Below are 17,952 nucleotides of genomic sequence, written 5' to 3'. Positions count from 1 at the left end.
CCCTTAAATGGTAGACAGTATCAATTGGAAGAAAGTTTTATAGAAAAGACTACCCAATATAGTAGTACATGCCGTAACCCCAGTACTTGGGAGGCTAAGATAGGAGGATTGCAGGCTTGAGATCAACCTCAGCTACTTAGTGAGACTCTGAGCAACTTAACAATACCCTGTTTCAAAATTTAAAAAATAAATAAATAAAAAGGGCTAGAGATTTAGCTCCTTGGTAGAGTACCCCATCCCTGAGTTCAATCGTCAGTACCACCACCACCCTCCAAAAAGACTGCCCAGAATAGAATCAGATCCTACCATCTTAAACCAAGGAGAATAGCCTAGATTATACAGATGAGCACAGTTTAATCAAAGAGCCCTTAAAATGGAGAAGTAGCTCTGGATATGGTCAGCTGGTACAATGGGGCAAAAAAAAAAGAAGGCAGAAGAGATGCAGGACAAGAAGTTGGGGAAATCTGAAGGCTAAGAAGACTCAACATGGCCTTGATGGTTTTGAAGATAGGGGTGGGAGGAATGTGGGCAGCCTCCAGGGGCAAAGGAGCTCCCACCTGACAGCTAGTAGGGAAACAGGGACTCAGTGCTACCACTCAGCAAGGAATGAACTGGCAAGCAGGTATCTTCCCCAATGCTCCCGAAAGGAGAACAGCCCTGCTGACGTCCTAATCTTAGCTCTATGGGCCTTATTTTGGACTTCTGACCTACAGCACAGTGAGATCACAAATTAGTATTTAAGTCACTAAGGTTGTGGGGAATCATCATTGCAGTCATAGAAAGCTAATCCAGGGTCTACCTTGATTTCATCACTGGGATGTTAGGAGGCAGGATTCAAGTGGATGTTAACTGTGCCTAGGTTTCTATCATCATTCTAAGAAAGGCATGGCCCAACTCACCTGCCAGTCTGAAAAGGAAGACCAACATAAAGAACAAACCTGAACCCAGTCTACAACTTGGAGTTGAGCTCATCTGAGCCCTGTTTAGCTCAGCCAACCCCCAGGCAACCTATAAATGAATAAACATAAATGTGTTGCTGTTGTTGTTTCTTTTTCAACATGGTTTGAGGTGGTTTGCCACGGAAAATATGGTGAATAAATGATGAAGACAGAAATTGGTACCGGAAACTTAAAATATGTGGCAGTTGTTTGGGGACTAGAAAGGGATTGGTATAAATAATGATAGCCAACTAGGAAAACATAACCCAAAACAAAGTGAAATAAAAACAAATAAAAGAACACCTGTTTGAAAAGGAGAAACTGAGAACCCATGCATGTATGGTGTGGTTCTACTTACCAGCATGGCAAACACTGGCAAGGTATTTTCTGAAATAACCTTGAAGGTGGAATATGGACCTAAGGATTTGGTAGATCTAAGGGAGAAGATAAGGGGCAAAATGTTGAAAGCTTGTGCTCTTGCTACTAACTGCATTTGATAAATTCTGAGAAAGAGATGAACTCAGAAAATAGCTGGCTATTTTTGCAATCAAAATTTTGAGACAAAACAGAAAATCCGGAAATCTCACTGTTAGAAATAAAGCTGATGTTTACTAAATCAAAGCTATGATCCTTATAATCAAGAGTCTATGAAACAAGAAAATCTCTGGTGCTATTAGAAAGGTATGTCGTCAACATAAAGACCAAATCAGAGGGATGGCTTTAACACTCTTTTCTGATCTAATGAAAGAAATAAGATGGCACCTAGTATATCTTCTCAGCTGAATAAAAAGGCTTGGAGAGAGATTAGGACATAGTCCCACAGATGAGGCCAAAGTACTTATCACTGAGTCGAGAGTGGGTTGGGCAATAATTATGAGTGTGTTTTAGGCACATGGAGTTGACTAGAATCAAATATATAGAAATCCCATGTAGTTTTTGAGAAACCTATATTGGCAAAAGCACTGCTGGACACATAAGAAGAGAGAGATTGTTTGAACTGAAAACAGCCCACTGAGCCCCTAAGGTTGTTGAGATATGAAGCAACCTGAGGAGGCTGCTTAGTCTTTAAGAAGAGTATATTTTCTGTCATCCTCATTGGAAGTAGCCAGAAAGGATGGTGAGTGTATTCAAGAATGCGAGAATGATAGACAAAAGATAAACTCATACGGTGAAGAATTGGAGCCTGATAAAGCAACATTCCTTAGCCCCAGGGAAAAGGCACTTGTCATTTACCCAGTGGACTTTCAGATTTGCTATGATAATGGCAGCTAGGGGCCTCCCATTTGTTTCCCCTTTCAAAGAGAAGTGTTTGTATCCCTGTCCCACCAGGATGCGTTAATGTGTGGAGGAAACACACAACTTGTCTTTTGAATTGTTTAGTTTTTAATTCCAGAGGAGCTAACCCCAGACTGGATATAGTCTAAGAATGAACCTCATTCTAAGTAGACTTTGAGCCTGCTGCCTTAGATGAGACAATGACTTCGATGAAACTTCTGAGGACTTCGAGAACAAGTTCCTCTCACTGAGAACACACTGAACTTTGTGTTTGGGTTTGACCCTACATTTTGCTTTGGTCATGTGACAGACCAGAATATGCCACCTTGAAATATAAGGATTGTTGAAGTGAAGGCAATTATAAAGACATAGGTGCAGGGAAACTCTCTGCCCTCCATTTGCCTAAAAGCAGGACACAGATGTACAAAGACAAATGTACCCTTCTACCAGGAGAACAGATGAACCACTGAAGATCACGTTAGACCCATAGTGGCCTAAAGATGGTCTTGAGGAATCTACATACTGAGCTTTACTAACGAGCCTTTATTTGCTATTTATTGGCTTTCCTCAAGTTGTTCCCTCTAGAGACTCAAAGACCTTTTCCTTTGTCTTGCATTTCTCTAAAGATTTACTGTAATTTGTCAACCATGTATATAAACTGGAATTCAAGGCCACCTTTTGAGAACCATCTCTTCCTCAGGTGTCTCCCGTGTGTGTGTGTGTGTGTGTGTGTGTGTGTGTGTGTGTGTGTGTTAATAAACTTCTGCTTGTTTTCCATTCCTTAGTATCTATTTTGTTACAGGATCCATTCCCAAATAAGAACTTATGGGTGTTATCCCTCCCCTACAGTTAAATGAATGCCACCAGAAGTGACACAGAGAGGTGGAATGTCCTTTTGTGGTTAGTTTTATTCTCCTATACTTCTGTCATTACACTGATAGGAAAATGTCCTCATTGGCTCACTGGTCCAAAAAGACAAGAAATGCATAGAGTAGGTCTGGACCCAACTGAAGCTGGACACCAAGCCCAGCATTGCCCAGCCTGGGTCCACCCTCTCCAGCTCATCCACAGACCTCTGAGTGTGATTTTATTCAACCACATTCAGGGGTATTTGTCCAGCATTATTGTAGTCAAAGCTAATAATATGAGAATGTTTTACTTTCTTCAAGAATTTTATTACTAGCATCAGGAGCAAGTTCTATATTTCCTCTTCTTTGGAATATGCTTTTCAACTTGTCTTGTAGCTAACAGGCTTTAGCCTTAAAAGCCATACTGGCATATACTGGTTATATGAACTTGAACCCATAAATTAATACTCTTTGGGTTTTAGTCATCACACCTAAAAAAATAACACTAATCATCCCAACCACATATGGCATTTTAAGAAATGAGATAGCGAACTTCAGAAAACTGTATTCTGCCTGACATAAAGAAGGGCATCATAAGTTGAACCTGAATCATTGAAACAGGCTACTGGATAATTTCCAAGGTTCATTCTTGCTCAACAGTGCTATTATGCAAAAGACTTTTTATCTCCACCACAGTAGGTGTAAAGCAATGCTTATTTAATGATGACACACATTTTTATCTCATTCTTTGAGACAATTTTTACCCTGAGATCATCTCCGAAGGGGTCAAGACATTGACTTAAATTTATACTCTATTGTGAAGGATTAATATCAGAGCACTTTTTTTCCTTCTTGTGTTACTGAGAATTGAACCCAGGGGCATTCTACCTCTAAGCTACACCCACAGCCCTATTTTATTTTTTATTTTGAAACAGGGTCTCACTAAGTTGTAGAGGGCCTCAGGCACTTGCTGAAGCTGGTCATTAGCCTGTGGTCCTCCTGTCTCAGCTTCCCAAGTACTTGGCTACCAGAACACATTTTAATTGAAATCCACAGAAACAACACAGAGCATTTAGGTGTATAAATAGATTTCAAGCACATATTAGGCCAATGTTCAGATATGAAAGAGAACATATCTAGTAGGTCCACAAGTCGGGCAACATTAGTGTACTGGTAACTGTCCTAGACAAAGTCATCCAAGAGGACGTGTATATTATAGAGAAGGATCTATAAGCATTTTTAAGAAAACAATAAAGTCTAAGGCACCCATCCAAATGAACTATCAAAAATTGGGCTGATAACTTATTTGAAAAATTTCAGAATAACAATGTGTATTTGCAACTATGGCAAAAACCTTTATATTTTATGGCTGGAGCTTGAGATTTCTAACTTGAAATCTTGAAATTCTAAAACTTTAATTTAGCCAGGCGTGGTGGCTCATGCTTGTAATCCCAGCATTTAGGAGGCTAAGACAAGAGGATCGCGGTTCGAGGCCAACCTCGGCTACTTAGTGAGGCCCTTTGCAACTCAGTGAGACCCTGTTTCAAAATAAAGAATAAAGCTTGGCATGGTGGCGCACACTTGTAATCCCAGCATTCGAGAGGCTGAGACTGGAGGATCGCAATTCATGGACAGCCTCAACTACTAAGCGAGGCCCTTCACAACTGAGTGAGACCCGGTTTCAAAATTAGACAGAATAAAAAAAATAGGGCTGGGGATGTCTCTCGGAGGTAGCATGCCCCTGGGTTCCATCCCCAGTACTGCAAAAATTAAGAAGGCAGGAACAAAGGAAGGGAGGGAGGGAGAAAAAAAGAAAGAAAGAAAGAAAGAAAGAAAGAAAGAAAGAAAGAAAGAAAGAAAGAAAGAAAGAAAGAAAGAAAGGAGAAAGAATAAAGCTGGGCGTGTAGCTTGGAGGTAGAATGCTCCTGAGCTCCAATCCCAATACCACCCCCCAGAAAAACCTTTTAATTTAGTCTTTACTATTGAAAAATGTGTACATATATAAATTTTCCTGATAGCAGAAAATGAAAATCAGTAATGTTATTTTGATTGAGAATTCTGGGTGCCCCTTAGTATCTGGGTCATCATTATAAATGAATAAATTCATAGTACAGAAGACAGACGGTATCAGCAGTTGGAATAAATTTCTACTAATTAAATTAAAATACCCTAAAAATGAACTTTCTGATTAAGCCCCAGATGGTACCTTGTTTTGCTATAATGCTTTCCTCTGAAATAGAATACAAATAGAAACAAACAATAGCAAATAAACACAAACAAAGTTCAGGTTATTTGAGGATTCTGCTCAATTGGGCTTCAGTTAATTGCGGTTTTGCAGTATTTCTTCACAACGCCGATTCCCTTACCATAACTCTGTAGATTACCAGAGTGGACTATTTCATGCACAATTTATTGCAGAGACAGGCGGTATTTATCAGTTCCTTCATGGCAAAGAGGAATCATCTGCTTGAAGGCCATCACTCACCCTGCTGTCAGCAGAGCCGTGAAGAGCCGCATAATAAAATAAAAGAACTCCTACAAATACCTGATCTGCGATAACTTCATTAACTTCAGAATTAGGGGATGTTTAAAAATGGGGGGGGGGAAGACCCAAGCTTTTAGTGGAACATCCCAGATAAGACAGAGCTCAGGCCTTGGCTCATCCATCATTGTGTAGAATTAGCTTTCATGCACTTGACCTTAGCCATCACTCTTTTTGTCAAGCCCGGGTGTCAACACAAAAGAAATTGGTTCATGGATGAAAGTACCAAGTGTGCATCTGATCACACTTCTTTCAGGCGCTTACCTTCTCACAGTAAGGGATCAATTAAAACCAAATGGAGCAGATTTCTTTGGGTATCTGGGTCATGGATGTGGAGTGCTATGGTTTGGGCAAAAGAAACATTTAACTGGAGAAGAGAGAAGCTCCCAGGCCCAGCACAAACAGACCAGGCATGTATGTCATAAGCTGCAGGATGTAAACACATTCAGCACTGGACACAAAAGGACAAGGACACAAGAGACCGTCTGTCATGTCATTACCTGAATATCTAGCTGTATTATTTATAAACCAACTTGCAGCAGATGTTGTCTTTTTAACACAAATTCTCCTTCCAGGGCATTATGCATGAGGTCTAATTGTAAATGTCTATACTGTTTCTTTCCCCTACTGATTTATTGTTCTATAGACATCTACATGGGAGTGCAGTGTGGAGCTGTGCTGTTTTCTCTATTAATTATTTTCACTCTTTGATTACTAATTTCAGAAGACAAACTTTTCACTGTTGACCTCCTCAGGAGTGGATTGTTTTACAACGAGACTGTATTAGGAAATGAGTCCCCAGTGAGCGTAGAAGGACATGAAAACCTTGTGTCTTATTTACATGAACCCAAACACAAGTTTCCCAGTCATTTCCTTCCTAAATCTTTATCTACTAGTAGAAGAAAGATCATAGATCCAGGAACAATTATTCCACTGGAGTTCCTGCATAATACTGAAGTTATTATATTAGAATCAAAGTCTGAAAATAAATTATTACTGTTAGACAATATAGCGCGTATGTCTCTCCCTGTACCATGCATGTAAAATAAACACCAAGCCCCAGCCCAGGCTTGCATCTGATATGCTTTCCAAAATTTGCATGGTATAAAGAGCTAAAATTGGGAAAAGAGGTTGGAATTTTTTTCCAGAGAAATTTTGAATGCTTTTGTTGTTGTATGGGACCTGGGGGCACTTTTTAACCAAATGGTGATCTCTGCGTGGGATTCTTCACTTACCTGCCTACCGGGAGCATCCTGAGAGGCTGGCCCTTTATACACTCTCACAGTCATCTCTGCTCAAAAAGAAGGTAAATACCATGCAAGCCAAGATTGAAATGCAAAATCCAGTAGGCACTGGGGCCCCTTGTCCTGAATCCTAATGGGGAAACAGGATGGAGAAGACAGGGGAGCATCGGCTGCCCATCCACATACCGCTTGCCTCTCCTGCCTGAGTCTCACAGCTTCCTCAGAAGTCCCCGCCCAAACTTGACTGAAGGGTTTGGTCTCAGACTTGGGGAGGTCAGAACGGACTAGCTTGAATTCTTTCTCCCCTCAGGTCACTTAAATGACCTTCCAGCTTCTGCATGGATACACCCTGGGATGGGAAAATTTTCCATGACCACCTTTCTCACAAGAGTCTGGTAGCTTCTAAATTGAGCTAGATGTCTCTAGCTCTCAAAGTCAGCATATCCTCAGTCTCTGTATCTATTTAACTCATGTCTCAGAACACAGGCAAACAGGATTCTCATGTGTAACAGATGAAGGAGATTAGGTCTGTTACTGTGACTATTGATTACCTGTGATTGGACCCAGTGTAAGTGGAGAAAGGGGTAAAATTATGCAACGCAAAAAGGCAGAGTCAGCCTACATCCTTAAGCAGCACAGCCACACAGAGGCACGAGGAGCACATTCTACGTGGGGCACATGCTTGATATTGTCCAGCAAGGGCAGCTGTGCTAGTTAGGAGACTGGGAACCAGGACAAACCCTGCATCATTGTTCCAGGATCTTGGAGCTGGAGCTCCTTGTTTGCTGGGTTCCTGGAATCAGAAGGATCTGGGAAGATCCAGCAGTAGCGGAGAAGGAGGTGGAGGTGGGGGTGGGGGAATCTTCCCAGCCAAAACCTACTTCAATGGATCAGCCAGCCTCTGAATAGCAGCTTTTGACATCTCAGTGGGTTGTGAGGGAGGTGTGGTCATCACAAATGAAACAGACCACAGGGGGTGCAGGAGACCTCTGCAGGGCCCCTAATCAATTACTAAAAACACAGAGAGGGTCCATGGAAAATGAGTGGAGGAGACAGATGCATGCTGGCACTCAGTGGTATGGCTGGGCACCAAAGGAGAAGTTGGGGGATTTTCAACTTCACAAAGGATGGGGTGACGGTTTTCTTTCATCAGCCTTTGCCCTCAGAAAACAAAACAGAAACCAGAAGAGAAACATTGCCTATGGAAAAAAAACATATAAAGGCTGGAAAAGAGGAAATAAGAGGAATGGAATTCTGCTTTTATGAAATAATTTAAGTAGTCCTGAATGCCCAGAGGACCTAGGCACTATATCATGTGTTACAGAGAGGTTGGTACCTCCCAAAGGGGATATGAAATGGGAGAGGAGTATTATGAATCATCCCTATTTGCTATGTGTTAGGAAACCAAGGAAAAGTGAAAATGAATGATTTTACCTCCACATTTGCATGCTGAGGCAGCCATGAAGCTGGGATTGACAGACCAAAGCCTGATACCCTACAAAGTAGAGGAGTCACCAGCAGCTTAGTGGGGTTCCTGCTGCTATATGTAAGAAGCCGAGGAACTGATGTGCCCATAGCAGAGGCTACCTAAAGAGCCCTGTAGGTGTGGCTGGGTGGTGACCCTGACATGTCCATAGGCAATTCACCTGCTTGGCCCAGGCTAGCTCAAGTTCACTCATTGTGACTGTAAAGAATCGAGGTGATGCTGAACCTTGTCAATCAAACTGAGGTTACGGATAACACGCTCAAACATCAAATTCATTGGGTCAGGAACGGTCTCTTTAGTGTCCTTCTGCGGCCCTAGGACCTAGAACAAGGCCTGGGACCCACCTGATGTCTGTGGAACAAAGGCTTACACTTTCTCCTTCATGCTGGGCATGGTGACAGGCACTGGGAACAGAAAGATGAGAAATCAGTCCTTCTAAAAGCAGTTTTGTCCCATAGTAATAGATGCTTCAAAGAGCCAGGGACAAGGAAGTTCTATGATCGAATTAATATAGGAAAGGCTAAGTTTAGCATCATTTCCAGAGGAGTTCTCAGAACCTTAGTAAATGAATGTGGCTTTTGATTTCCAAGAGGGATATGGGCTTGCAATCTTTCCCAAGAATAAGTAAAAACAAAAGCGCTCTTTCTTTCCTAAAGGTACTTTTAGAGTGTACATTGGAAGTGGTATTTGTTCCTTGGGAAAAGCATGACTCCTGCCCCTTGGTGGCTGCTTCATCTAAGATCTGCCAAAATATAGTTCAGCCTTCCTTGCTGAGAGTCTGAGAGATTATTTGGATCCCTCCAAAGTTATGGCCACCTGTTACCATACCCAAGGCATCTTCTCCCACGAGCGGCACTGCTTAGTGCTTAGTTGGTGCCTCATTAACCTGTAGTGCATGCACCCCCTGGGTTTGCTTCACTGGGCAGCCTGCAGCATACTGGTAGAAGTCCTGATAGCCCAAAGGCAGTCAGTTCTAAATCTGAGCATGAACTCCTAACCAAATAGCTAAAGTTGAGGTAGAATCAGAAACCTTAAAGGCAATTCTGTTGTCAATAATTCTGACCCAGTAACACAAAGTCTGAATCCTGCCGCCATGCCCATCATTGGTTTCGGAGTGGATAACAAAAGACTCATGGTCTTTCTACCCCACAGCCAGATTGTGTCCTCATAAGGTAGAACTCTCAATGTGTGGCAGTGGAAAAATCCCCACGTTGCAGCCCTGTCTTGTTCATGGAAGGCTGTGCAATCTCTCAGGAGTGGACGTGACCCCTGCTGTAATCCAAATAAGTCACCAGCACCCTCATACTGTACTGAAGGAAGGGAGTAATTGCATTTGGAAATACTCCAGTACTGGGGTCTGATTGGTCAAAGATATGTCAGGGGCAGGGTAACATATGCATCCACTTTCATGAAATCACGTTAGGAGTAGCGGGCTCTGTGTTACTAATTTATAATGGATCCCACACACACTCCTCCCGCCTTCTTCTACAGGCAAAGAATGTGAGGAACCATGGCAGTATTTTTCTTCTAGGTATAACAGTCTGTCAGTATCAAATTCTCTGAGTCAGTGGGGAGCATATAGTGTTGATTTACTGAAAATCTGGGATTATGTCTGCTCTGTGGTGAGTGTAGATTTAAGAGAGGAGAGGTAAGGGGTCTCGGAAAGGTGAAGAAAAACACAAATGAAAGCTAGCGAGGAAAAAAATGGCTTGACAGTTAAGATACAGTGCAGCCACCATCAAAACCTTCTGGAGAGAAAAGCCCAGGAAAGAAGGCACACACAAACTCAAGAACATGCAATGTGCATCCGCCGCAAGTCGCCTGGACTGGGAGGTTGGCAACCTTTCCAATTAACCCCTTTCTCTTTGGGGCATTCCAGATGTGTCAATGAAGGCTTAAATACTGTCATGTTTCACGCTGGAGAGAAAGGGTGACAACAGACATAAAGTTTTGTTTTGGTTTTTAAGAACTAGCTTTAAAAAAATGAAAGACTTGTGAAGAGCAGAGTGGGAATTCTTTCCTTCAAGGACCCTTTGACACTTGACTACATTCCTGGACCTTTTTGTCACCAACATTTCATTATCCTGATCATATCCCTGGTCTCCTGCTCTCTTTCCCCTTTGCCTCAAAGTAGCTCTCACCCCCATAGATACTTCACCGCAGGGGTCCACTTCCTTCCATGTGTTTTTTTTCTTTTTGCTTTTCAATGTCCTCTTTGAAGAAGACTATAAAAACTAAATGGCATTAAAATGTAGGGAAAGCAAACACCAATCCTGTGACCATATCTAAAAAGCTGTTGAGAGGTCTTTTCTGTCTTTTCTTTCTCTGGGACAGCACTGCAGGAAAAAAAAAAAAAAAAAAAAAAAACCTGGCAAGGCTAGAACTGGCTAAAGGAAATTCTGTGTGTGACTTGACCCAACCATTTCTCCACCCCAGTAGCACCAAGAGGCACCTCCGATGCTGTAGGATGGTTAGCAGGTGAGCAGGGCCATTTGCTGTAGAGGACCCCAGCCATGATCCTGGGCTCAGTCACTGCAGGAGAATTTGATTAGGAGGGCTGAAGGGGAAAATGTGTATCTCTGAAAACCCCTGGCAGTAACAGGGGCTGTCGTGGACAGGTGAGAACCAGTGTATAACGCCCGATTGTTACGACCAGCTAGAGACATGGATACTGCTAGGTGTCTCCAGTGCTAGAGAAGAGAGATGAAGGAGAAGAGGAAAGAAGGTGGATGATAGGAAAGCAGGTACCACAAGCATTCGGGAATTCTGGGAAAGAATATAGAACAATCCAGTTGTGAAATAGATGCCATTATGTCTGTCTGTCTGTCTGTCTGTCTGTCTGCCTCTCTCTCTCTCTCTCTCTCTCTGGTGGTACTGGGGTTCCTGGAAACCCTTCTACCTCTGGGCTACACTCCCAGGCCTATCTTATATTTTTTATTTGGAAACAGGGTCTCTTAAGCCAGCCAGGCTGGCTTCAAACCAGCACGATCCTCCTGTTTTTGCCTCCCAAGCGTGGGGATTACAAGCATACGCCACCATGCCCGGCATGTTATCTCATTTTTAAAAAATCATATATTTTCATCTTCCTTCTTGGGTTTCCTGTGTTGTTTTGCTAAGTAGATTCTCTTAGCTGCTGATTCTTCAAGCCATGTCTCCAGGGTTAGGCCGGAGGTCATCTGTGAGGAAGCTTGGATTCTGCTGCTAGAACCTGCAAAGCCAGCCTGTGAGTTGTGTTGCCCGTTTGTCTGGGATAATCTCAATTTATGGCTGTTGCCTCCCAGTGATTACAGACACCACCTTTTGCTCTTTAGCGAGTCCCAATTTTAATGAGAAACCACATGGTCAGCCTGCAGATAGGCACATTAAAGCTTTCTTTCTTATTTAGGATATTTTTGGGGGGTGTGGTATTTGAGACTGAACCCAAGAAGCATTCTATTTCTGAGCTACATCCCCAATCCTATTTTATTTTTTATTTTGAAATAGATCTCACTAAGTTAATGAGGGCCTCACTAAGTGGCTGAGGCTGGCCTTGAACCTGTGATACTCCTATCTCAGCCTCCCAAGAACTGAGTTCTTTTAGTAGGTTTTCAGCCCATACCTTTGAGATCAAAACTGCCTAAATATATATATATATATATATATATATATATATATATATATATATATATATATGTACTGAAGCTAAGCCAAATAACTCTAAGATCACTTCTTTTCTGGAGACAAGAACAGATCTCAGAAGAGGTCCCCTTCACATATACAATTAACAGTTCTCTCTCTCTCTCTCTCTCTCTCTCTCTCTCTCTCTCTGTGTGTGTGTGTGTGTGTGTGTGTGTGCATGACTGTGTGTGTATGGTTCCAGTGATTCAGTGGCACAAGACCCTGTTTGGGACCAATGCCCTTCACAAGGCAGCTAAACAAGGACAAGCGTCATAGGCAACCTGCATATACCAGCCAGCCCAGCAGTGGGACCCAGAGGGCAAGCAGACCCTGGGCTCATAGAGGGTCCTTTAAAAAATGGAGCCTTAACGGTGCCATTCACTTTATTATCAAAACTCAGGAAGAATGCTAGAAACTGTGAAAGAAATCACCTGCAACTCCTCTCAGATTCTTTGCCCGCCCGCTGTACCTTGCCACAAAGCCTGCCTGTTTTACATTTCAAAAGAGGCTGCTTTCTCTTTAAAAAGTAGAAGGGACTTGGTCTGATGTGGCTGCCTTTATCAACCATGAAGTTCCCAGCAAGGTGCTGTTAGTGCCTGATTAAACCTCATACCAACCCGTGTCCCCCATGGTAACCCAGAGGACATCCGCTGAGACCAGGAGCGTTGATTCAGTTTAATTGCCCCAGCTCTCTGTGATGGCCAGATTTCTTGTCTCTCAGGCCTAGAATGGAAATCCATGTGATCAGATGAACTATCCGGGTGTCTTGACAGATCTGAAATATGAATATGGAGATGGCGTTGTGCTCTGCAGCGACTTTGGAAACCCCAGTGGTAAAATATGATCTGCAGTTTCAGGAGTCTGCATGCAATTCACATACAATTCATTTTCTAATAAAACACCAATTATTAATAAATCAGACCCCTAAAAAGGAAAAAAAGTGTGTGTGCATATTAAGCGTGTTTTACATGTACATGTGAAATATGCATATGTATTAGACATACATATGTATATGTGTGTATATATATATATGCATCTACTTATCTATGTGGATAAATCTATACAGTCAGTCCTACTTATTCTATTATTTATTTGTGATATTGGGGATTGAACCCAGGGGCATTCTACCTCCGAGATAACACCCCGAGCCCTTTTAATTTTTCATTTTAAAATAGGGTTTCATAGGTTGCTGACAGCTTCACTAGGTTGCTGAGGCTGTCCTTGAACTCATGAGCCTCCTGTCTCTGCCTCCCAAGTACTGGGATTACAGGTGTATGCCACCACACCTGGTTATACAGCCACATTTAGATAGTATGTGGTGTGTGTGTGTGTGTGTGTGTGTGTGTGTGTGTGTGTGTTTAACTTGTTTTTGCAAAGCATCATACTCCAAAGATCTGAACATTAAAAATACTTGGTTTATTTTCTCTTCTGCAGTGAGTAAATAAATAATTGATATTAAATCCTCCATTCCTTTCTTTCTTTCTTTCTTTCTTTCTTTCTTTCTTTCTTTCTTTCTTTCTTTCTTTCTTTCTCTGTATTGGGGATTGAACCCAAGGGCACTCACCTTCTGAACTATGCCTCCAACCTCCTTTTTAAATTTTTGGTTTTGAAACAGTTTCACTTGGTTGTGGGAGAATCTCGCTAAGGTGCTGAGTTTGGGCTTGAATCCCAAGTACTGGGATTACAGGCAGTTGCCACCATACTTGACCATATCGTTTTAGTTCTTAGAAAATAAACGCAAGGCAAGGACAAAGCCGGCAATGAGTACGAACCACAGCCAGCTATTCCTTGGAATTTACATCCCATTTCTGTTCTATCAAAAGGAGGAATCAATGAAAGAGTCAGACAAGACGCCCTAGCAAATGCCAGGGTCTCCGGACTGCTCCTTTTCCCTTGCATGCTGGAAAGGTATCTGAAGCCAATGCCCTGGCCTAGAGGACTACATGTCACTCATGGAGGGCTGCCTCTCCACCTGCTCAGCCTCACACTCCCTTTTAGAAATCGGCCCACCACTTTCCAGCTCAGACTACTTGATCCAGAGAATTTTAGTCTAAGTTGATAGTGGGGCGCTAGCACCAAACCCTGTGCTGACAATGACGTCTTTCCCATCCACACACATCCATCCATCCTTAGCACACAGACTTTCTCTATTTTTAGCCAAATCAAAGACATTTTACCGATTTCTTCTGCAGCCTTATTCTCAGTAAATATGTGATTTCCATTAGGCTTTTTGAAATATGTAAAATATATAGACTCCCATTACCACCTGCAGGACCCCTAGGTGTTTGGAGACCCCTTACTGGGAATCACTCCTATGCCCAAAATGAGTTTGAAGATGAAAATTATTGCTAGGGGGAAAAGAACTGTTGGTGTAGCAAGATATTTAAAAGCAAGAATTTTTTCCCATGTGGGTAGGTCAAGGCCTAGCAATGGAGAAAAAGATGTTTTCAAAATGAGAGTAACTGCTAGAGGAAAATGCGCCAAACTGAGACGGGGCAACAAAGGAGGCAAAGGTTTAGAAGGGAAGACAATTCTGTGGTGTCAAACTGCTTCCACTGCAATGACATTTCAGCTCAGCTGGAAGGCTTCTGGGCTCCCCAAACTGTAATAGGGTTTTTGGCAATTAATCCAAGAAACCCTAAAGAAGGGCAGGTTATAGTTATACAATTGACATGTACTGTGTGATGGAAATAAAAGAAACCTCACAAAAATTTTTATTAATTAAAGTGTTTTTCCTAGTGCAATAAGGAAAGAAATTAAACATTTATAATCAGGCAGATCTTTAAGTTTTCCAGGAATGGAAAGTTTCTTCCCAACTGCATTTAAAAGACAATTTGTTGCACTCTGCACAAATCGTGACTTGGTTTCTACATCATTCCAGTAAGATTTTAGAAATAGCCATAAGTCTCCTTTTATACTTGTTATTAATTCATTTTGGGTGGCTTGCTTGATGTTAAAATTTCAGAAGCTATTTGAAAGTTTCCTGAGTCTTGAATTTCATGGAGAAAGGCTGACTTGGAACCAAATTCCACTGGTGGTTTGGTTGTATCTGAGCATAGGCCGCCAGCCAGCACATTCTACCATGTCTCCAGTTGGAGGTCTTCACCACAAAGATACTCTTTGGACCAGGGAGGAAACTCCTCCCCTCATCACTGTTAAAACTAGTTTTTAGAAATGAACAAAACATGTACTGATAAATCCAGGCAATTTGCTAATAATCAGGAAGGAATATTACCAATATGATGTGTTTCTTACTATTTAATGCAAAGAAGGCCAGATAGTAGGCATAACTATTTTTAAAGTTGCCTCGCCCCAAGTGTAAGTTCAAGGGCTCCCAAGTGCAGTGCCTCGAAATATTGGCCCAGTGATTATCCAGAAACAGACCTGGATTCCTCCAAAAGGGAAACAAACCACGTACACAGCCATTGCCCTCCCAGGGTATGAACCTAGTGTCTCCTGCAGAGGGTGCTGTGGACGCAGGAAGCCCACTCTACCTCAAGGACAGAAGGTCTTGAGTGTAGCTAGGAGATAAGGAAAGGGAATTTGATGGCTGTGTATTCCAAACATATTCCTTGCAATCAAGTCTATGAGGCTTGGGAACAGGCTCCCAAGGGTGGTAGTGGGAAGCCCACGGTTAGAGGCACGCAGAAGGAGGCCTGGCTGGAGCCGTGGAAAATTAACCGTAGGAAACAATCGTGCCCTGGCAAGGAATAGGGAAGACAACTTTCAGAGGCCTTTCCAACTCTCATTTCTAAGAATCTAATTAAAGTACAGGGCGAAATAAAGAGAGTAAAATTTCAAACAGGAAAAAGAAAAAAAAAAAAAAAAACCAGGAAAATAAGCCAGAAGAGAAAAATAATGTTACGGCACAGATTTAGGAAACACTGGGAAGTCCCTAATGGTTGCTCCGCGGCTGTTCCAACTCTACTGCCAGGTAGGAGCAGGTTTCTTAAGAGAACACAGGCAGGCAGGCTGGAAAACAGGTGGGCAGAGGTGAGACCCCTTCTCAGCTTACTTTGAACAACGCTGAGAACTTGAGAGACACGCCTCGAAACAAGTGCTGAAAGAGAGGCAGCCCAAGCTGGGGCGGCAGCAGAGATTCATTTCCTTGTGCAGGGTGGTTACCTTGCATTGGCTCAATGCAATTCTGTGGAAACAGCCGGCTTTCCTTAGCAGATAAGCCTGTGCGTAAGCTCTGAGCTTGCTTTTTTAAATTTTTAAGGAATACCAGAGATACCATGGCATATGACCTTCTTGATTTTTAGCATGCATAATTACAGATCGTCCAAGTAGACACCGTGCGTGCTAGCAGCTTTACTTGCTTGCTTACTTTGTTATTTTTTTTTTAACAGTGCTGGTGATGGAATCCAAGGTCTCACACATGCTAGGCAAGCATTCTACCACAGAGCTACACCCTCAATCCTCATCTGTTTTACTAAGCCCAGATTAAACATCTAAGTCATATAGTATTCCAGTATGAATAAACAAGGTTTCTCTATTTATAACTGGATGTGTGAATGCATGGGTGCGAACAGTAGATATTTCCATACTGATGATTTTTTTAAATGGCCAAAAGAACGCGACCTGAACCGAGAGCAAGCCAGACCCCCCAAAAAAGGCAGTTTTCCTGAGCGTGTACAGACAAAGGAAATAGTTTCCTTACCGAAAGGAATCACTTGAAAGCTTTTAGGCCAGACCATGCTCCGGGCTCAGATTTCCTTTCTTTTAGTCCTTTGATGAACAACTCATATGGAGGTTCAAGCATCTTGTGCCTGGTTTGAATTTAAGCTGTTGCTGACTTGAGTGGAAAACTTTCATAAACGCGCTCGGGCTTTCTTCCTCCCCCTCTACTGCTGACCAATTTTCGATACATCCTTGGATACTCATCGTGAGTCATTCATTCTCAGAGTAGCATTATGATCAACACGATTAAAACAATTTCTCCCCCCAGAGAGTCTGAATTCATTGTGCTATCTCTCTGGACCCCTGAGCTCTGTCATTCTCTGGAGCAGGAGAGAGAGAGGCAGAGCCGAAGAAGATCTGGGTGCTGGGAGGGGAAATGGGACAGGAGTGAAGCTTTCCGACAGCTGCCGGAGACTGTGTATCTCTGGCCGTGTAACTGCAGCGACAGCAACACCACCGCATGGACATCATCCAGCGCCCAGCAAGAGGCCAGAGGCCCCGTGTGCCAATCCGTTCCTCAGGAATGAGTGGGTAGAGAGCATAGTTTTAAAGAAGATCTTTGCCTCCAAACAGGCCTCTGGCTGCTGGGCACTAGAGCAGAGTATCCCAGATGGATTTCCCCTCTTTTTAGTGAGTCTGGAATCGCCCAGAACATTTTGTTCAGGAACCTGCGTGGCCTTCAGAATTATGTTGTGAAAAACAAGAGCCTTGGAATTGATCCAGTCTTGATGGTGAGCCCAGCTCTGCCATTTAAGTGGGTAACTTTGAGCAAGAAGCGTATCAAGTCTTTTTGGTCTTCAGTTTATCTGTGATTTTGAGACATTATCCTCAATCTATGAGTATTATAAGGATCAAATGAGATTACATTTTCTCCAGTTCCCTGTCATTGCTGCATTCTTCTTCTCTGACCCTATGCTTTTGTTGATAACTTTGCAAATTCTCCTGCGCCTACGTAACTCAAACAATTGTGTGCAGTCCAAGAGCAGAGGATTCAAGCATATCCCTAGGGTCCACAGGGCCCGAGGCGGATCACAGCGCGTGTCCCCTCCCAGCGTGTTTACAAAGACACACTCAGATTTAAATGAACTCTGAGGGTAGATATGAGTGGAAGATGAAAATATCACAAAAACGGGAAGTGTAAGGACCGTGGGGAGTCAGGAAGGGGAGCATCCTGCTCAGACTCAAGGTCGCAGTGTGGAGGCTGCAGGACAAGATGCTGTCGCGCAGCCTCTGGCCCCCGGGGACTCTGAACCATGCCCGGTGCTGGCTCTACAGCAGC

This window comes from Muscardinus avellanarius (assembly GCF_963383645.1).
Source record: "Muscardinus avellanarius genome assembly, chromosome: 17".
In the NCBI taxonomy this organism is placed as follows: domain Eukaryota; kingdom Metazoa; phylum Chordata; class Mammalia; order Rodentia; family Gliridae; genus Muscardinus; species Muscardinus avellanarius.
Note: the sequence above shows the minus strand (reverse complement) of the source record.